At 38.6% G+C, this 21,776-nt stretch overlaps 1 protein-coding gene and 1 pseudogene across 3 annotated transcripts in view; one reads left to right on the top strand and one right to left on the bottom strand.

Annotated features, from left to right (window-relative positions):
- Positions 1-21,776, top strand: part of KIAA1328 — a 394,620-nt gene that overhangs the window by 198,414 nt on the left and 174,430 nt on the right. The window lies entirely within an intron of this gene.
- LOC309814312 (large ribosomal subunit protein uL4-like) lies at positions 15,571-16,830 on the bottom strand (annotated as a pseudogene). The gene has a single exon. The product of its transcript is annotated as a large ribosomal subunit protein uL4-like (transcript).

The raw sequence follows: 21,776 nt of genomic DNA on the forward strand, positions 1-21,776 counted from the left end.
TTTGGGATGTTTTTGTTCTTCTTTCTCTAATTGCTTTAGGTGCAAGTCTAGGTTGTTTATTCGAGATGTTTCCTGTTTCTTAAGGTGGGATTGTATTGCTATAAACTTCCCTCTTAGAACTGCTTTTGCTGCATCCCATAGGTTTTGGGTCGTCGTGTCTCCATTGTCATTTGTTTCTAGGTATTTTTTAATTTCCTCTTTGATTTCTTCAGTGATCACTTCGTTATTAAGTAGTGTATTGTTTAGCCTCCATGTGTTTGTATTTTTTACAGCTCTTTTCCTGTAATTTATATCTAGTCCCATAGCATTGTGGTCGGAAAAGATACTTGATACAATTTCAATTTTCTTAAATTTACCAAGGCTTGATTTGTGACCCAAGATATGATCTATCCTGGAGAATGTTCCATGAGCACTTGAGAAAAATGTGTATTCTGTTGTTTTTGGGTGGAATGTCCTATAAATATCAATTAAGTCCATCTTGTTTAATGTATCATTTAAAGCTTGTGTTTCCTTATTTATTTTCATTTTGGATGATCTGTCCATTGGTGAAAGTGGGGTGTTAAAGTCCCCTACTATGATTGTGTTACTGTCGATTTCTCCTTTTATGGCTGTTAGTATTTGCCTTATGTATTGAGGTGCTCCTATGTTTGGTGCATAAATATTTACAATTGTTATATCTTCTTCTTGGATCGATCCCTTGATCATTATGTAGTGTCCTTCTTTGTCTCTTCTAGTAGTCTTTATTTTAAAGTCTATTTTGTCTGATATGAGAATTGCTACTCCAGCTTTCTTTTGGTTTCCATTTGCATGGAATATCTTTTTCCATCCCCTTACTTTCAGTCTGTATGTGTCTCTAGGTCTGAAGTGGGTCTCTTGTAGACAGCATATATATGGGTCTTGTTTTTGTATCCATTCAGTGAGTCTGTGTCTTTTGGTGGGAGCATTTAGTCCATTTACATTTAAGGTAATTATTGATATGTATGTTCCTATTCCCATTTCCTTAATTGCTTTGGGTTCGTTATTGTAGGTCTTTTCCTTCTGTTGTGTTTCTTGCCTAAAGAAGTTCCTTTAGCATTTGTTGTAAAGCTGGTTTGGTGGTGCTGAACTCTCTCAGCTTTTGCTTGTCTGTAAACGTTTTAATTTCTCCATCAAATCTGAATGAGATCCTTGCTGGGTAGAGTAATCTTTGTTGCAGGTTTTTCTCCTTCATCACTTTAATTATGTCCTGCCACTCCCTTCTGGCTTGTAGAGTTTCTGCTGAGAGATCAGCTGTTATCCTGATGGGGATTCCCTTGTGTGTTATTTGTTGTTTTTGCCTTGCTGCTTTTAATATGATTTCTTTGTGTTTAATTTTTGACAGTTTGATTAATATGTGTCTTGGCGTATTTTTCCTTGGATTTATTCTGTATGGGACTCTCTGTGCCTCCTGGACTTGATTAACTATTTCCTTTCCCATATTAGGGAAGTTTTCAACTATAATCTCTTCAAATATTTTCTCAGTCCCTTTCTTTTTCTCTTCTTCTTCTGGAACCCCTATAATTCGAATGTTGGTGTGTTTAATGTTGTCCCAGAGGTCTCTGAGACTGTCCTCTGTTCATTCTTTTTTCTTTATTTTGCTCTGCATCTGTTATTTCCACTATTTTATCTTCCACCTCACTTATCTGTTCTTCTGCCTCAGTTATTCTGCTATTGATCACATCTAGAGTATTTTTTATTTCATTTATTGTGTTTTTAATCGATGCTTGATTCATCTTTAGTTCTTCTAGGTCCTTGTTAACTGTTTCTTGCATTTTGTCTATTCTATTTCCAAGATTTTGGATCTGGGAAATAGAATCTTGGATCATCTTTACCATCATTATTCTGAATTCTTTTTCAGGTAGACTGCCTATTACCTCTTCATTTGTTAGGGCTGGTGGGTTTTTATCTTGCTCCTTCTCCTGCTGTGTGTTTTTCTGTCTTCTCATTTTGCTTATGTTACTGTGTTTGGGGTCTCCTTTTTGCAGGCTGAAGGTTCGTAGTTCCCGTTGTTTTTGGTGTCTGTCCCCAGTGGCTAGGGTTGCTTTAGTGCGTTGTGTAGGCTTCCTGGTGGGGGGGACTAGTGCCTGTGTTCTGGTGGATGAGGCTGGATCTTGTCTTTCTGTTGGGCAGGTCCACGTCTGGTGGTGTGTTTTGGGGTGTCTGTGGACTTTTTATGATTTTAGGCCACCTCTCTGCTAATGGGTGGCGTTGTGTTCCTGTCTTGCTAGTTGTTTGGCATAGGGTGTCCAACACTGTAGCTTGCTGTTCATTGAGTGAAGCTGGGTGCTGGTGTTGAGATGGAGGTCTTTGGAAGATTTTCGCCGTTTGATATTATGTGGAGCTGGGAGGTCTCTTGTGGACCAACTCAGTGTCCTGAAGTTGGCTCTCCCATCTCAGAGGCACAGCACTGACTCCTGGCTCCTCAATTTGGGATGATTTGTTGTCTATTCATGTATTCCACAGATGCAGGGTACATCAAGTTGATTGTGGAGCTTTAATCCACTGCTTCTGAGGCTGCTGGGAGAGGTTTCCCTTTTTCTTCTTTGTTCTCACAGCTCCTGGGTCTCAGCTTTGGATTTGGCCCCGCCTCTGCGTGTAGGTCGCCGGAGGGTGTCTGTTCTTCGCTCAGACAGGACAGGGTTAAAGGAGCAGCCTCTTCGGGGACTCTTGCTCTCTCAGGCTGGGCGGGAGGGAGGGGTACAGAGTGCGGGGCGAGCCTGCAGCGGCGGAGGTCGGCGTGACGTTGCACCAGCCCGAGGCGCGCCGTGCGTTCTCCCAGGGAAGCCACCCCTGGATCCCGGGACCCCGGCAGTGGCGGTCTGCACAGGTTCCCGGAAGGGCGGTGTGGACAGTGACCTGTGCTCACACACAGGCTTCTTGGCGGTGGCAGCAGCAGCCCCAGCGTCCCACGCCCGTCACTGGGCTCCACGCTTTCAGTTGCGACTCGCGCCCATCTGTGGAGCCCCTTTAAGCAGCGCTCTTAATCCCCTCTCCTCGCGCACCAGGAAACCAAGAGGGAAGAAAAAGTCTCTTGCCTCTTCGGCAGCTCCAGAGTTTTCCCGGACTCCCTCCCGGCTAGCTGTGGCACATTAGCCCCTTTCAGGCTGAGTTCTCATGCCAGCCCCAGTCCTCTCCCTGCGCTCTGACCAAAGCCCGAGCCTCAGCTTCCAGCGCCGCCCGCCCCAGCGGGCGAGCAGACAAGCCTCTCAGGCTGGTGATTGCCGCTCGGCACCAATCCTCTGTGCGGAAATCTCTCCGCTTTGCCCTTTCCAGGTATGTGGGGAGTTTCTTGCCTTTTGGGAGGTCTGGGGTCTTCTGCCAGCGTTCAGTAGGTGTTCTGTAGGAGTTGTTCCACGTGTAGCTGTATTTCTGTTGTATCCGTGGGGAGGAAGGTGATCTCCGCATCTTACTCTTCCGCCATCTTACCCGGAAGTCTGAACGGAGATGTTTTTATTTTTCATTTTTATTTCCTCCTTTAACTGTTGGTCTTTCTAGTTCTGTGTTTATTGATTACTTTCCAAATAATATAGAAAATAGATTTTAAAAGGAAAGCTGAAGCTATAACTCCATGATGGGATAATTAAGACAATTGTTGGAAACAACAATATCAACATCAAATCAGTCAGTGGGACAAAAATAGAGTTAAGGGTGTTATATAGTTTATGAGTCCATTTATAAACTTTCCATATGAAGAAAGTTTATGCCATATAGTAGTTTATAAGAAATAAACCTAGTTAATTTGATTTATAGAATTCAACTCATGACAATACATGGATACACTCATTCATTTGACAGACATTCATGAGTGGAGTAAATTCATACTGTTATTTTTCTATGCCTGTCCCTGATGTGCTTTAAGATGTTGTATAGGAAAGCTCACAGTGGGTTTCTGTTGAGTGAACTCTTAAAAACTCCTCTCCTCCTAAAACTTAATGTCTCCTTAAAGAGATTTTCAATCAATCTTTCTCTTTTCAGCCTCATTTCTTCTCTCATTTTTGGTAATACCCAGTGTTTCCCATTCCTGAGCTACTACCAATCAGCCTGCTTCTGAGTGAGCTTTCTGCTTTGTTCATGCTAAATCAGTTACTGATTCATCCACCTGCTTTCTAACATCCAAAGTTTTGTTGGTATCTTTTCCAGTTTTTTTCTCAGTATGTCTATACCTTTTTATATTCCTTTCCTGCCATTCCTCTACTATTCAATCCACCAACTTTAATCTAAGGTCTAGTTTTATTTTTACAAGTGTCAAATAAAGAAGCATTCCAGTACAGAAGAATCACTGATACATTAGTAAAGCAACAACATGAAATGACTGCTCTTAAAATGAGAAGTGCATAATGATGAAACTGCTTTGTTGATATGTTCTGACCTAGACCTCTAACAAGAGAATCATTCTTTTGTCAGAGGATTGGATTTGGCAAAAACTTTAGTTAAATACACCTTTCTTCTACTTCTTTTTTGGAATGAAGGAAAGTTCTAGTGGTTTTCAATGCAAGAAAAGTTGCATCTTTCTGGTTTCTCTTGAAGAACTCAAAGTAAAATGTGTGATTTCTACAGAGGGCAGAAGAATTCCTTATTGTTTGGGGAGATGCTGGGTGATGGTGATAATAATAATTACTATTATTTATTGATTGCTTCTGTGTGCAGTTTGTTTTACAAACAGTGTCTTTTATTAATTCTCAAACTGCCATAAGTAGTTATTATTTACTCCTTTTCACAAAGGATGAAATAACTTTTCTAAGGTTAAGTAACTTGCCCAAGGTTACACAGTGAGTGTTGGGCACATTATCAAATGACTCTAAAATCCATTCTTTTCCCACTTTTCCACCTTGTTAGACTCATACTATTTTAATAACAGCAACAATGATAGCTGATAGTTATCTAGCACATACTCTCTACTAGATACTCTAGCACATACTCTCTCCTAGATACTCTACTAGATACTCTACTAGATACTATTACACATACTATTTTATACTCTTTATATATATTGACATATTTAATTCTTATGCCTTAACCTTATGAGGTAAGCACCATCATTATCCTCTTCTATGGAGGTCAGGGAGAGTAAGTAACTTGCTGAAGGTCAATTAGTATGGCTATAGTGATGTGGACCAGGATTCTAAGACAGTTGTTTGGTTGTTATTGGAGTAGATGAGAATGTTTATATTTGTTCCCATTGATTGCTAAGTCTGTTAAAAGGGCTCTAAACTTTAAAAACAGAAAGTAAATAAATACTTGGGTTCTTTTTTCTTTAAAGCTATGAGAAGGTAACATGAAACAATAAACATCTTGCCACAGCTTATGGTTTCTAGTTAGTATACCAACCCTTACCAAGAAAAAGTAATTAAATAGTGGGGGAGCAGGAGAAAGGGGAGGTGTTTTTGTATTAGAGTTCTGGCATTAACATTTGCAGATTGAGAAAAGCTCAAGAATTTTCTCTGAAGCACCCTCTTTATTTTGCTCTACTCTTTAATGTTGTCTCTAATTCCAAGAGAGACTATAATATGTATTTCATCCATCCTTAACTATACCAAGAGGCTGAAGATAGCATGCATTATCTTGGCAGTGTTTTAGGAGAAAACGACTATGTCTAGAATTAGACATTTCAATCTTTCGAGCACTGCCTGTGTGTAACCTGGACATACACACTGGCTTTGCTTTCCTGTTATGTCTGTGACACTGTAAGACATTCATATAGGAGGAAGCCACTCTAGGGTTCCTAGATGATGCTTTGTCTTTGCAGTATTAAATGCCTTGCTTCTTATTGGCTTGTCCCCTTCTCACCTCACTCCCTCTCCCAAAAAGTTGCTTTAAAAGGAAGAATAATAGAAGTATTTTGGTCTCTTTCTTCATAACCCGATTGACCCATTGACAGTCTGACTTTATTATTTCAGACACTTGGCTATGAAAAATTCCTTTTTCATCCTGATTATTGTTTTATTTTAACACTTTTGATTTAAGAATGAATGTATTTAATTTCTCTTTATTTTTTGTTATTATTAAGGTTTTGTGATTTGTGCAGCTAGTTCCTATGACTTTCATAGAAGCTTATACTTCTGTGACTCATAAAAGACATTTTAGAAAGTTTATACTCCTGCCTCGTTGAGGTAAGCCCCCTATAGCCTACCTTTCGTGCTGATTAGAACTAAAAACTCTGGACAAAATACAAGAGCAACTACATAAATAATCAAAAGCAGACAGTTGGTGCTGGGAAATTAAAACCTGGAGGGGCAACTAGTTTGGGGTGAGTTTCCTAGTGTTTTATTTTGTTTTGTTTCTTTTTTCCCATAGCTTTGCCCCCAGTTATGGAGCTGGGCAACAGTGGCTCTGGTAATTAAAACTCTGATAAAAACCTCATTTTTCTATCCAGAGAAATCGAGAAAATGGGTCCTGCATTTAATAGTATGGGGGGGGGGTCTTTATGTTTTTTCTACCTTTCCCAGCTTTGCTCCTAAGACAGACCCAGTTGCAAGGCTGCAGCTAATAGTAGAAACCCTGTCTTTCCCGCCAGATAACCCAGAAAGGGGCATCTGTGATGAAGACTAAGGAGGACATCTTAGAAAAAAAAGAGAGCTGAGGAGGGTGTCCCCTCATTTTGTGTATAACCAGCACAAGTACTAGCTTGTGCATGTGTCAGACAAACCCACAGCAGCATACCACAGTCTTTGAGAACTGGCCTTCAGTTAGAACCACTCCTCAGAGGAGGTGAGGAAGAACTTGTGGTCTGAACCTAACTGTCCTGATTGCCTGTTAAAACAGACAAACAAATCCTCTAGCAGATTATAAAAGATCAAAGGACTGACAGCCAATACAGCATAACATTAAAATGTCCAGGGTATGATTCAAAATTATACTACCTACAAAAAAACCCAGGAAATTATAAACAATTCTCAAAGGAAAAGACAGATGCCAACCCCAGGGTCACCCAGATTTTGAAGTTATCAGGGAAAGACTTTGAAAGCTTTTATAGCAATTCTCCATGGCATAAATGTAAACACTTTAAATTAATTTCTCAGTAGAGAAATAGAAACTATTAAAAACAACCAAATGGAAATTTTGGAACCAAAAAAATACAGTATCTGAAATAAAAAATTCACTGGGTGGGCTTATCAACATAGTGGAGGGACAGAAAAAAAAAGTCAGTAAACTTAAAGATAGATCAATGGATATTTTTCAACTTTTAAAACAGAAAGAAAAAAGAAAGATTGGGGATAAAAATGAACAGAGCCTTAAAACCTAACTTATATCCAGAAGGAACAAAAAGATTACGTACAAAAAGCCGGAAACAATAACCAATTCTTAAGGGAGAAGGCAGCCTCTGCCAAAAAAGAGTAAGTCTTTTATATAAGACGCAAATCAAGGTAAACTTTCTTTTTAAAATCTTGGGAGCCTTTGCAAGGATATGCTCAAGAATGTCAGTTTGCACAAAATTGTCTTGCAAATAAAGTACTGAAACATTTTCTGTCACAGAGAATGCTAGTTGCCTACCTATTATCTGTTCTTCCCTTATTCCTTCTTAAATGAATGCCAGTCTTACTGAGAGCAACAGTGTCGCAGGATAAAACCCGCATTACCCAGCCTCTTTTGCAGATGGGGCGTCACTGGGATCCAGTTCTGGCCAGTGAGATGTAAGTAGAATTTGTGCCATGGGGTTTCTAAGAAACTCCCTTAAGTGGGCCCGGGGGTGGGGGTGGGGTGGGAGTGTAGCGGGCTCCACTATCTGCTACACTGGATTTTCTGCCTCTTTTCATCCTTTGTCCAGTTTCTTTTTCCCCTATGGCAGCAGTTCTCAACCAGGGATCATTTTGACCCCCAGGGGAAATTTGGCAATGTCTGGAGACATCTTTGGTTTTTACAACTGACAGTTGCTAGCAGCATCTAGTAGGTAGAGCCCGTGGGTATTGCTAAACATCCTACAGCCTACAGGACAGTCTCCCACAACAAAGAATCATCTTGTCCAAATGTCAAGAGGCCAGATTGAGAAGCTTTGCTCTATGGAATGCTGACCTGATGTTGGAGATCGAATAGCCATTTTGTGAGTAGAAGGTGGCAAGTCCATGTCTGAGCAAAAATAAAGAAGGAACTGGAGTCCTGATGACATTGCAACATTGCTGTAACAGCTGCAGACTGTGTTCTTCCAGAGGCTTCATTACAAGAAAAAGAAAACACCTCATTTATTTAAGTTAATGGATTTCTCTTTCCTTACTCATTTACTCACTGATAGAGTATGTATTTAGAAGTTGTTAGTCATAAAGATTGGGGCAGCTAAAATATAAATAGTAATGAAGAGGTCTTAGGTATTGAAAAGAATAAGGAAAAGCTTATCATGTTTATCTGGGCAAAGAGGCATTTGAAGAAAGTACACTTGGTGAAAGAGTACAAAATCTGAGAAAACAGCAGAAATACTGGGCCACTGTCATAATTTTGCCTATTGTTGAAAGACTAAAGATATCTCGAAAGGAGTTGTACCATTTTGTGGGTTTTTTTAATGAGGAACTTTTCTGTTGTTACTATAACATATTTCGTTCTAGTGCCAGAATTTGGTCCCCTCAACTTCCACTAGATCTGTAGTTAGCTTGGATCACATAGGGACTTAACTACTTGAGGCTCCATTGCCTGGGGTTGCAGATCCACTAAAGGGAAAGTGATGGAAGTTAAGCATCGCATATACTATGGATGGTTAAGAGGTAATGTTGGTTGAGCTTTTGGGGATCCCTTTCTGATTATGGGGGCAACATCAAAGCTAAAACACCATGTCTAGCCTTGGAATTCAGTTAAAATGATACTGTCATTTGAAATCATGCCACACTAAGATCTGAGGAACTAAAGCTGTTTGTTCTGACCACAAAGAGGATAGAGGTATAGCAATAATTGATGGAAACAAAAAATGGAAAATTCAACATAAAAATTTCCCTAACCATGAAATTGCCTCATGTTCTCCAGAAAATGGTATTTCTTTGTTTTAAAAATGCTGGTTTGAAGCTGTTGCAGAGCGATGCCATATTTACCTAATTATAGGGACCCTTTAAATAGCCATTTGTGGAATACAAGAAACTTAGTGCACTTGTAAATTTATACCTGTGACAGCCTGATTCTCACTGCAGAATTCTAGGGGTGAAAAACACCCCCAAACCTTCTAATCCATTCCCTTACTATTGTGGGAAATTGTATATCAGTAAAAGATACAGATTTTACCCTAAAGGGTTTCAATCTAATGAAGCTAACAGTAAACATATACTGGGTCTGTCCACTAACATCTCAAAATTAGTGTGACTAAAATTGAACTCTTGATTTCCCTCCCAGACCTGTAACTCTCTCATCTGCCTAGCTCGGTAAATGGCATTCCTATTCTTTCTGTTTCTCAGGAAAAATCTTTGAAGTCATAATTGACATTTTTCTTTCTCTCTCACCCCCAGAGCCAATCCATCACCAAATCCAGCCCATTCTAAACATATCCCAACTAATACCATTGCTTACCACCTTCACTGCTTCCACCCTAGTTCAGGTCCACGTTTTACCAGGATTACCTCCTAGATTTTTACCCAAGTGAAATGAAGACCTATATTCACATGAAAACCTATATGTGAGTATTTACAGTGGCTTTATTCATATTCCTTAAAAACTGGAAACAATCCACATGGCCCTACTCAGCAAAAAAAGGAACGGACTGTTAACATACACACTACATACCTGGATCTCCAATGCATTATGCTAAGTGAAACAAGCGAGACTCAAAGTGTGAGTCCATTTATATGACATTCCTGAAGAGGAAAACTACAGAGACAGAAGCAAATCAAGAATTTTTAGGGCTGATTACAAAGCATGAGGAGTTTTTTTGGTACGATGGAACTTTCTTGATTACTATGGTGCTTACCCGACTGTACTCATTTCTTAAAACTTGAAAAACCATAGACTTAAGGATGAATCTTATTGTACATAAATTGTATCTTAATTCAGAAAAAGAGAGTATTCATTGTTAGTAATAGCAAAAGACTTGTCAGTCAGAGTTCAGTGTGGGAAACAGAAACCATTCAAGATATTTTAAACAAGAATGAATTTTATATACTAGGAATAAAATCTTTGGAAGGGCCTAAGAAGCGATTTTATGTTGGACTTCGGTTGGTGACTTCAGAACAATATAGAACTAATATACTCAGGGCATAATGCTCTGAGGCCATCACTGGAGCTATGCTGGAATCCGGAACAAAGCATCTACTGCTGCTGCACTGGTCTCTGGACATCCAGGAAACCACAGAATAGATTCCCACCAGTGAGACCAAAGGGTTAGGAAGACAGGTCAACAAGCCATTGGTGCTTCTGCTGCTGCGACACTGCTGCTTCTTATCCAAAAGACTGAAAAATGTTCCCTATTTTGTTAATGCTGGAGAGAATTCTCATGTTTTCAACATTGTCCTTGCCAGCAGAGACAAACAAAGAAGACCCCCAAAATCATGTGAAATAAGCAGAACCTAACTGACATCCAGAGCTCTGGCTAATAGAAGGGAGTCTGTAGTTCCCCACATTTTATAATTAAATGGAGGGTGGAGTAAGCCATGCATCAGTGGTCAGCACAATATCTAAACTTCCATCAATAAGGGACTGTTTAATGAATTATGATATGTTATACAGTAGATGAAGGATTTACCCAGGTGGCAGGTATTCTGTAAGCTGGAGTATATAATTGCACTGTTGAGTCTTGGTTAATAAATTCTGGTGCTTTAAATATAGAACTCTTACATCTAACAGTACTGAAGTCAATATATTGCAGTTTCTATAATTCTACTTTTAAATTTGTGTAGCAAACATTGCTATTTCTTTAAGATAGTTAAATAACTTCTCTTTTTCAAAATTAATTTGAAAGATTACAGGACAAGTTAGGCTTCCTAATATTGAGAATGCCATACATAAATTTAGAAAACAAGAATTTTTCAAAATGGTAAATAATATAGAAGAGATCTTTAACAACTTTCTACATGAGGCAGATCAGCTACAGATAAAGGACTAAGTTTATATAGACTATGTAGTAGAACACAGCCTCATCTCTTGGCTGTGAAATGCAAATGTTGCCTTCCAAGTGGCATGTGGATCATCGTTCTCAGAGGAATGCCCTGATGGCATCCTCTCACATATCACCTACGACATAGCTGGTGTACATGCACACTCCTGTGTGTACGTACACCACGAGAATGGGTCTGAGTAGACTCACTGCAAACTTAAAGCTCCAGGGAGAAGTACTTTAGTTTGTGAACACAAGCCTGTTAAGTTCGGCCCTCTCTCACCCCCACAAAATAAAGTTCAAGTTAAAAAGTATCTTTAAATAAAAAATAAGCTATTTTATCTAAAAGTGTACGAGCAATGCGCTTAGAGTGAATTGCCTCAGAAACTAAATGGCCAGACTTCCTCTAACAGATTTTAATTATTTTTATAGTTTTTCCCAAATGAAGACTCACAATAGCCATTTTAAGTAAACTACAGCAATTCTTTCATCTTCATTGCAAGCTTCAGACCCTAAACAAAGCATGAAGCTGGGCAGTGCACTGTTTAATTTTCAGATTGGATTTTTCATTATGTTTTATGATAACTTTTTATTTTTATCAAGTTGCATCTCAGCCTTCTGTTTAGACTCCAGAAGATTTATGGCAAATGATCTGGGTGTTTATTTGGACAAATGTGCAATAAATCAGTCTACTGTTTCAATAAAAGGTTATAAATAGAACACATTATTCCGTTCAGTATTATGTTATCTTTAAAATTAAGCAGAACATTAGTGGTAGTGAAACTAGTTTCAATCAATACATTCCTGTAATGAAACCTATTGTATAAGAAACTTCTTTTTAAGGAGGAAAAATGTCCTTAACACAACTACCAACTACCAACTTCTGACTCTAGAGATGGCATTTCACAGTTTCTAAAAATTATTTGGTAGGATTTCTTTGTGTTTGTTTTGGTGTTAAGATAGTTTCCTGGGGTCTTCCCTGGTGAAGCAGTGGTTGAGAGTCCGCCTGCCGATGCAGGGGACATGGGTTCGTGCCCCGGCCCGGGAAGATCCCACATGCCGCGGAGCGGCTGGGCCCGTGAGCCATGGCTGCTGAGCCTGCGCGTCCGGAGCCTGTGCTCCGCAACGGGAGAGGCCACAACAGTGAGAGGCCCGTGTACCGAAAAAAAAAAAAAAAAAAAATGTTTCCTGAAAGTTACCTTGCAGCAGTTAGTGCATAAATGTTCCTTAAATGCTTTTTTTTTTAATTGAAGAATTTAGTTGGCACTTGACCTGGCAGAGACCCACCCAGGTGTGTGTTTCAGTGAAATTGAGGTCAGAGCTGCTGTTGACACTCAGGAGTATAAGAATTGCCAATTTCTCTTCTGATCGTATAGAATTTCTGGTTAAATTTATTAATGGAGTATAGATAGAGGATATAATTTTAATTTTTCAAAATTCATATAATAATGAGAATTTACTAGGAGTGAGCCCCGATTTAGATCCTCTATCACCCACTATACTCCCTATTAAAATTTTAGAATGACAGCTTTAAAATCAAAGGTGGCTAAAGTCTCAGGGTGGTACTTCAGTCTTAGGAGAACTTCACTGCACAGGGACTGGTGGGTTGTTTCTGTTGCTGTCTTCTGTTTAGATAACAAAGTGCCTTGAGAAAAGGCTGCTATTTAATAATGCAGTGGGAAATTAAAGACCTTTGAATGTTAAATTGTGTATATTTTCCAGTGGAAAATCTCTTGAAACATACTTTATGCTTTTGCTTGGTACACAGTATTGTCATCACATGGCAGTTTAAGGAATCTGGAGACTGGTTGGAAATCCAAGTTTACTCCTTTACTTCTGTCATTTTATATTTTTAATCTGAATGTAAGAAATAGAGATTATCTTACTGTGGTTTTATTCTCATTAAATTGTTAAGAAGTTGTTGTTTTGGGAGATGAGAGTTATGTTAAGATGAAAAAATAATTAGGAAAATCTAAGCCATCATACATATTCTACTGGCTTAGGATAAAGTTTCCATAGTCCATCAGGCAAATAATTTGATCATGTTGCTCTACGACTTTAACAGTAAACAAATGAGTTCTAATACATTCTTTGAATACCACTGCTAACATTTAAATGCAGATGGTTATCATATTTTTTCATACCAGTAGGAGTCTACTTAAAATCTGCGTTGGAGTGAAGCATAAGGTAGCAAGCAGTACACTTGATTCTGGTTTTTATCTTAGTTCCACCTCAGAACTTTTAAATGCTACATTTCTGAAGGAAGGTTCGTTTTTGTGTTATGACTGTGAACACCTGTGAACCACTGGGCTTAATTTGTTTACAGCTGACAGTGATTGTGTGTGGAGACTGTGGCAGCAGTTGGCAAGGAGCAACTGACCGTTTGGTTATCTCTGCATTGTCTTATTTTTCTTGTTTCCCCAACTTTTTTTTTTTAACTTTTTTTTTTTTTTTTTTTTTTTTGCTGTACGCGGGCCTCTCACTATTGCGGCCTCTTCTGTTGCAGAGCACAGGCCCAGCGGCCATGGCTCACGGGACCAGCCGCTCTGCGGCATGTGGGATCCTCCCAGACCGGGGCACGAACCCGCGTCCCCTGCATCAGCAGGACTCTAACCACTGCGCCACTAGGGAAGCCCCCCCAACATTTTAACATCATCTATGTTTTGTGAGGTTATTTGTAGGGTTTTTTTTTTTTTTTCCTAGTAGTTTTATCTGGTTTGGTATTAAGGTAATTCTGGCTTCACTAAATGAATTGGAAATTGTTTCTTCCTTTTTCTATTTTCTATCTTTGTGATATTATAATTTCTTTAATTGACATGGAGGTATTAAGATGTTCTGTTTTGTCTTCAGTCAGTTTTGGTAATTTCTGTCTTTTAAGGGATTTGTACATTTCATAAGTTGTCATATAAGTAGCATGAAGTTGTTCATAATATTCCTTTTTCAACTTGATATTGTCTGTGGCATTGCATCTGTGTTCCCCTTTTTCATTTTTTATTTTGATGATTTGTATCTTTTTTTCTTAATCAATCTTATTGATTTTTTAACAAAACAGCTTTTATTAGATTTTCTCCATTGTTTGTTTTCTATATCATTTATTTCTGGCCTTATGTTAATTTTTCCTTCTATTTATTTCTGTTTTAATTTGCATTTCTTTTTCTAACTTCCAAGATTGACATTTAGATCATTGGTTTGGGACTTTATTCTTTTCATTTAAAGTTACAAATTTACACATTTAAAGATTTAAAGTTATAAACATTTAATGTTATAAATTTCCCTCTGAGAACTCCTTTACCTGCATCCCACACTTTCTTATGTTGTGCTTTTTTTTTTTCCAAAATATTTTCTAATTCCCTTTGTGGTTTCCTCCTTGAATGGTTTATAATCATTTATAAATTTTTCTTAATTTCAAATTTCTGCAGATTTCTCAGATAGCTTTCTGACATTTATTTCTAATTTAATTCCTCTGTGTCAGAAAATGGAGTCTCCACAATTTCAATATGTTGAAATTATTGAGACTTGTTTTATATCCTGTGATATGACCTATCTTGCTGAATATTTCATCCGCATGTAAAACTAACCTAATCTACAATTATTGGATGGAGTAGTCAATATATAGCAATAGGGTCAATGTTTTTATAGTATTTGTTCAGGTCTTCTGTATACTTACTGATTTGGGGTCTGTTTTTTTCTGTCATTAACTGAGAGCTTTGAAAGCTTCAAATATGATTATGGATTTACTTTTCTTTTTATTTCTATCTTTCCTTCACATATTTTGAATTTCAGTTATCAGATGCCTTTGCATTTAGGATTGTAATGTCTTCTTTGTGCATTAAGTTCTTTCATTTTGTAACATGCTTCTTTATCCCTGATAACATTACTTGTTCTGAAATACCTTGTATGATATTAATATAGCCACTCCAGCTTTCTTATAATTAGAATTTGTAGAGTATATTCTTTTCCATCCGTCTAGTTTTCCCTATCTTTGTCTTTATAATTAAAGTAGGGTTCTCATAGTTGGATTTGGCATGTACTTGGATTTGGTTTATAATCCTGTCTGACATCCCTGGCTTTTTATTGGAGTGTTAGTATCTTTTACACTTGATTAATTATCCAATATGGTTGGCTTTAAATCTACCATCTTGTAATTTATTTTCTATTTTTCACCAATTTTTCAGTTTTTCTTTAGTTTTTCCTGTCCTTTTTTTAAAAATATTTATTGGAGTATTGTTGCTTTATAATGTATTAGTTTCTTCTGTACACCAAAGTGAATCAGCTGTATGTATACATATGTCCCCCCTTCTTTCCCATTTAGGTCACCACAGAGCACTGAGTAGATAGAGTTCCCTGTGCTATACAGTAGGTTCTCATTAGTTTTCTATTTCATACATAGTAATGTATATATGTCAACAGTTTTAGCATTATCTCTACTTGGTGCTCATTTTTTTGTTTGTTTTTGTTCTCTTTTCTTTACTTTTTTGCCTCTTTGATCAAGTCTTTATTCAGAATTAACTGTCCGAAATGATCTGACCTTTATGGAATGCACAAATTTAAGTTTATGCAGCAGGCTTCTTTTCTTCTGTGGTGGGTTTCTTTTCTGTGGGCTTCTTTTCAGCTGGTGGTTTTTTGGTCACTGCAGCCCTTTTCCCCATAAAAGTCTTCTCCTTAACACCAGCAGCCTTCTTTCCTTTCTTCTCCACCACAGGCTTCTTGCCTGGAGCCCCTTCCTCATCTGATATGGCTGCTAACGCTGCTGCTGCCTTATCCATCCAGAGTTTGTGATTCTTCTCCTAGAGAAGAGTTATGTCCATCCAGTGCATGGTCTTAGCATATGGGTTTAGCTTCAGCGTGATTCTCAGGTTTTTCAGTGGATTCTTTTTCTGGACTCACAGATGAATCTGTGTGGTGTTCTGAGGGCTCTTTGGATCTCTGGGCTTTTCAAGATTCTGCAAAAGTCTGTTTTGCGCATCTTGCACATGGGAAGGTTATAGTTGCTCTTGAAGGAGGCAGCTTCACGCCGAATGCCATACAGATCATCTTACTTGTGGAAAGTACTTCAGTCCAAATGCAGAAATGTCCCATGTGCTCATCAGGAGTAACTTGCAAGATGTTCAGTTTGCTTACACTAAGCAGAGTAATTCCAGGGATGTTTCTGAAGGCCTCAATGATACCATTGTCCTCATTATAGATGATGCAGGGTTCCCTATCCTGGATATGACACAGTTTCTCATTTTGCCTTTGCCAGCTCTCATTTGCTGTGAGCCATAGACCTTTTTGAAATCATTCCAGGCCTTAAATTACGTAAGAAGCAAAACAGCCTCCTTGTTCTTCTTGTAGCCTTCAGCTTTATATTCAGCCACCAAAGGAAGTTCAGGAACTTCCTCAATACAATGACTTTTAGACATAACCAGTGCTGATAAGGCTGAGGCATCCAGGGAAGAGCAGATGGCATATCACTTCTGTGTTGTGTTCACTCTGCGGTGCGAATGTTGCCAGGTGCTGGTTGGCGCAAACATGTGGCCCCCATGATACATATTTCCAAAGGCACCCTGCCCAGAACAGTCAGTCCAACTGCCTCGAACCCTGGAAACTTGAGCCAGAGCCTAGCCAGCACCCAAAGACTCAGCACTGGTTTGATGACCTGCTAATTCATTGACAGCATAGGGCTGTCTGCTGTGTTTGTGCAAGTTGGTGTGAACAGAGTTCACAATATCTGGTTGAGCAGGAGCCTTGAACACAGCAGGTAAAGTGACATTTATGCCAGATGACTCCTCCTTTTAAGAGAACACTGATATGAGTGGATGAGAACGTGCCATGGCAGCGAGAGGAGAAGACTACGCTCCTCTCAACCTGGTGGCTCCCATGGGAAAAGCTTGGGCTCATTTTCTTTGTTTTAGCTAAATTTTAAATATGAAAAAATATTGCTTATATTTCCATTTTCTGGAAGTCTTTATTCATTTGTTTCCAAGTTTCCATTTAGTATTATTTTATTTATACCTGAAGATACATGTTTGCTTATGGCCATACAGATTATCTGGTAATAAATTCTTCTATCTTTTGTTTGTGTGAAAATATCTATTTCACTTTCAATTTTAAAGGAAATTTTTATACAGTTCTGGCTTAGCAGTGTGTTTTTGTTTTCTATTTTTTTCTCTATGTGTTTCATTTTGGATAGTGTCTATTTCTGTGTCTTCAAGTTCCTTAAGCAACATCTAATCTCCTGAAACTTTTACTGAATGGAGTTAACATTTTAGATTTGTCATTTTTCATCTATTGACTATCATTTGGTTATTTTTTTTTTTTTTTTTTTTTTTTTTTTTTGCGGTATGCGGGCCTCTCACTGTTGTGGCCTCTCCCGTTGCGGAGCACAGGCTCCAGACGCGCAGGCCCAGCGGCCATGGCTCATGGGCCCAGCCGCTCCGCAGTATATGGGATCCTCCCAGACCGGGGCACGAACCCGTATCCCCTGCATCGGCAGGCGGACTCTCAACCACTGCGCCACCAGGGAGGCCCTGGTTATTTTTTATATCTTATTATTATGTTCATGTTTTTCTTTAAATCTTTAATTATGTTGGGCTTATTTATAATAGATTTTTTTAAATCCTCATATTGCTAATTTCATCATTTGTCATTTCTGGTTTTTTTCCTCTTGATTGACTAGTCAAATTTCATCATATGTCTTGTAATTTTTTATTGGCTGTTCGTTAGTGTGTATGTTACATTAATGAGTATCTATATTTTGTTGTCTTCCTTTGTAGAGTGTCCTAGCGTGCATTTAAGTTATTGGTAGATCTTGACTTCTTAGAGGCTTATGTTTAGACTTTATTAGGACTAGTCTGTAGGCTAGATTTTTCTCTAACAACCATTTAGTTAGCTCTTTCTGGGTTCTCAATAGGACTGAGTATCCTGGGATCAGCTATGACTCTCTCATTCTGACTGGTCAAAACTTGTACACCTTCCTGTTCTGTGTGACTTCTGGGAATTGTTTTACTTCCAACTCCCTGGTTGTTCTTTTCCCAGGCTATCGCAGTTTAACTCTACACATGTGCAATCTTGGCATTCAGCAAAAACTCAAACGGGCCTATGTGCCGATTACTCAACTATTTTTCTGAATAGCTCTCTCTTCTCTGGGACTCTGTTCTGTAACTTCTGGTCACCTCAGCCTCCCTGCACTCCGATCTCTGTCTCCGTAATTCACCAGGACTTTTGTGTTCTGCTTAGGACTACCCTCCCTCTAGCATAGTCTGGAATGTTTGTCCAAACAGAAATGCAGGGCCATTGTATGGTTTAGCTCGTTTGTTTGCCTTTTTCCAGGGATCATATACCTTTACTAGCTGTTGTCCAATGTCTGAAAACAGTTGTTTTATATATTTTTTTCTAGTTTGTAGTGGGCAGGTAAGTGTATCCCCCTTTGTAATACCCCAAAATGGAAATTTTCATTGAAACTATCTTTTAAATGTAGTTTTTAAATTTTAGCATACAAATGTAATGGTATTCTTAAGAAAACAAAGAGGCTTTATGGGAGGGAGAAAGTGTATTGTGAGCATAACAAATGCACAGTAACAAAAACTTATAGGAGATATAGTATTGAATGCTTTTTGCTCTTTTAAAGAAGGTAAAAATATAACCTTATGGACCAAAAAAATACTTAAATGAGAAAATTTAAGGGAAGAGAAGATACATTGTTGTCAGATTTATTGTAACTTGTAATTAAAGCCCAAATTGATGTGTAATAGAAATCTCGTGAAGAATACTTATTTTGAGGGTCCAAAGTAATAAAAGAGAAATACAGATTTAAATAAGAACTGCAGAAATATAAATATCTGGCTTTCACGCTGGAAACCAAACTTCATCGTTTTGGCTCTAGATTCAGTTACTTTGGGCATGTCTTTGAGCTTTATTAACATCTCCTTATATGAATCAGATTTAACTCCTAATAAAAATAAACTTTGGGGGCTTCCCTGGTGGTGCTGTGGTTAAGAATCCGCCTGGCAATGCAGGACACTCAAACCCATGTCCTGGTCTGGAAAGATCCCACATGCCGCAGAGCAACTAAGCCCGTGCACCGCAACTACTGAGCCTGTGCTCTAGAGCCCGCGAGCCACAGCTACTGAGCCCATGTGCCACAGCTACTGAAGCCCGTGCGCGTAGAGCCCATGCTCTGCAACAAGAGAAGCCAATGCAATGAGAAGTCCGCACACCGCAACCAAGCATAGCCCCCACTCTCCACAACTAGAGAAAGCCTGCGCGCAGCAGCAAAGACTCAACACAGCCAAAACTAAAATAAATAAATAAATAAATAAATAATTCTCTTTAAAAAAATAAAATAAACTGTGACTTCACCCACTAAAAGGAGCTCTATCAGATATGTGGGATCATGTGCCTTCTGTATGATGCAGTACTTTGTGAAAATTTGTTAATACCCTGAAAGGACAGAGAAATGAAATGTAGTTACGGATAGGTTAATAATCCTCTGCATCCCAAAGGTTTATGTGTGCTCTTGTCATAAGTAGATTTGGTCTTAAAATAAAAGCAAATTCAGATAAGGTAGGAAGTAGAAAATTTAATCAACATTGTTGAACAAAAGAGCTGAATGAGATTCATCTGCTACTGTGCAGGACTAAAAGATGCTGAAAAGTAATGGATATAAAATAAGAATAAAGGGGAGAGCGAAAGGAGTGAAAAGAACTCCAAATATATTTTTCTTCTATTAGTTACATATAGACCACACAGAGACTTTTGAGACAAAGATACTTTATGGACAGAGGTACCTACTTTAATGGGAAAGAATTATTTGTTCCAATAGTCACAAAAAGAGGATAAATAATAAATGTTGAGGTATAAACCAGTCATAGAGGAGGAGACCAGAGCAGGAAAGGAAATTGTGTTTGGCCCATTTATGAGGTAAGGGAATGAAAAATATCTGAACACTGACTTCCCACAGCCAGATGGAACACATTCATCAAGTCAGGATGCATTTGGTAGCACAGTGGTTCTCAAAATGTGTCTCCTAGACCAGCAGGCATCAGCGTCACTTGGGAAATTTTCTAAAAATGCAGTTCCTCAGGACCCAACTTATACCTACTGAATTAGAAACTCCGGCAGTGGGACCCAGAAATCCGCATTTTTAACAAGCCCTCCAGGTGATTCTTATGAACACTAAAGTTGGAGAATATTTGTGCTAGTGTAATAGAAATAAATGTCTTCTGTTAATCAAACTGCTGGTGAGTCCTATCACATGCAGCATTTTATAAATACATCTTCCTGAATTATCTTCTTGGTACAGATAGGTTAGAAATATTTTCTGTCTGAAGAAATGATCTGTGTGCTTAATCACACAAGTACTAGAAAACAGGAAATGTCTATTAGATGGAAACTGACAAGTCTCTTTGTCATCACTTTTATCCATTCTTTATGTCCTTTTTCTCTGATTTTTCTGTGTAGATAGAAGGATTTAAACTAATTTTGGTTTGGAGTGAAGTAATCAAATATGCAATTTTTAGCACAAAAATGAGTCCTTTGAGCTTAAAATAGTTTTTAGAAACCTGTATGAACTGTACTAAAGTGTTATTTTTTCACTGTTGCTCTTCCTTTCCTCTCTCCTCTACTCTTCTCTGCTCCCCTCTGTTCCTCTCTACTTCTCCATGATGCCTCAGCTTTCTCCCCTCTGCCTTTCCCTCAAAGTATGCCTTCCGAGGAGAAGAGAGATTCTGTGTCAGGTTTGGGTTTACGAATATTAGGAAGGTCTTATGGTAATGGCTGTTTCCGTTTTCTTAATAGTGCCAAAAAAATTCTCACTCTGTTTTGTAAGCACTTGATTGCAGGTGTGTTTGGTGCTGCCTAGCAACTTTGGCTGCCCTGTAGAAGAAACCACACTTGGTCAGAGTGATTTCCAGAGAGCGTAGAAAGGCAACATTGTGACAACTAAGGAAAATGCCTTTCTTGCGGACTAAAGTAGGCTGATTTAGCAGTCTTTCATAGCCAAGTTAACAAACATGTGCAGTTGTTTATTTGTATTTCCAAGAAATATATTAAATATCTTATGGATTTGCAGCCACTTTATGATGGACACCCATTGCACCAACCTGAAAAATATTAACTGGGAGAGGAACTATAACTATGACTAATATTATACTAATGAGCAAGACTTCCAGGTTTGAATACTTCTTGGGAAGAAGCCGATTGTCCTGTCCTTCTCGCTAAGAGATTAATCAAAATCACATTGACTGTGGTGTCATTTAAATTACTAGGTGTTTAGGACTTGGCTAATAAACCTTATAGACTGGGGATGCTGTCTGTGCCTACCCAAGTTGTGCCAGTCTTCCTGGGTGAGACTTAATGGTGGAAACCCTTTACATACAGGTCATTTAGACATATCGACTGTGTTGAACAAACGATGGCATGCACAGATATTCCATACAATTTGACTTGTTTAGTTCTTGTTGAGACGTGTAGAAACATGAAGACTGTTGCGAGTAGGCCAGTCTGTGCTCACAGGTACCTGCTTTCTGTATTGGGTTGGCCAAAAAGTTCTTTCAGGTTTTCCTGTAAGATGTTATGGGAAACCCGAACGAACTTTTTGGCCAACCCAATATTTGGAATCATTGCCAAGAAGAACGGCCTGGTTTAAATGCCTGGGTTCACTCCCTTCCATCCCACATGAAAAATGCTGTGAGAATTCCGGTTTGTGTTGTTGCTCCCCATAGCCCTTCCCTCTTCTCCACAGCAGCATTTTAGGACAGTTTTCTGTGAGCAGGGCTTC

Source organism: Mesoplodon mirus (genome assembly GCF_964341445.2).
Source record: "Mesoplodon mirus genome assembly, chromosome: 13".
NCBI classification, from domain to species: domain Eukaryota; kingdom Metazoa; phylum Chordata; class Mammalia; order Artiodactyla; family Ziphiidae; genus Mesoplodon; species Mesoplodon mirus.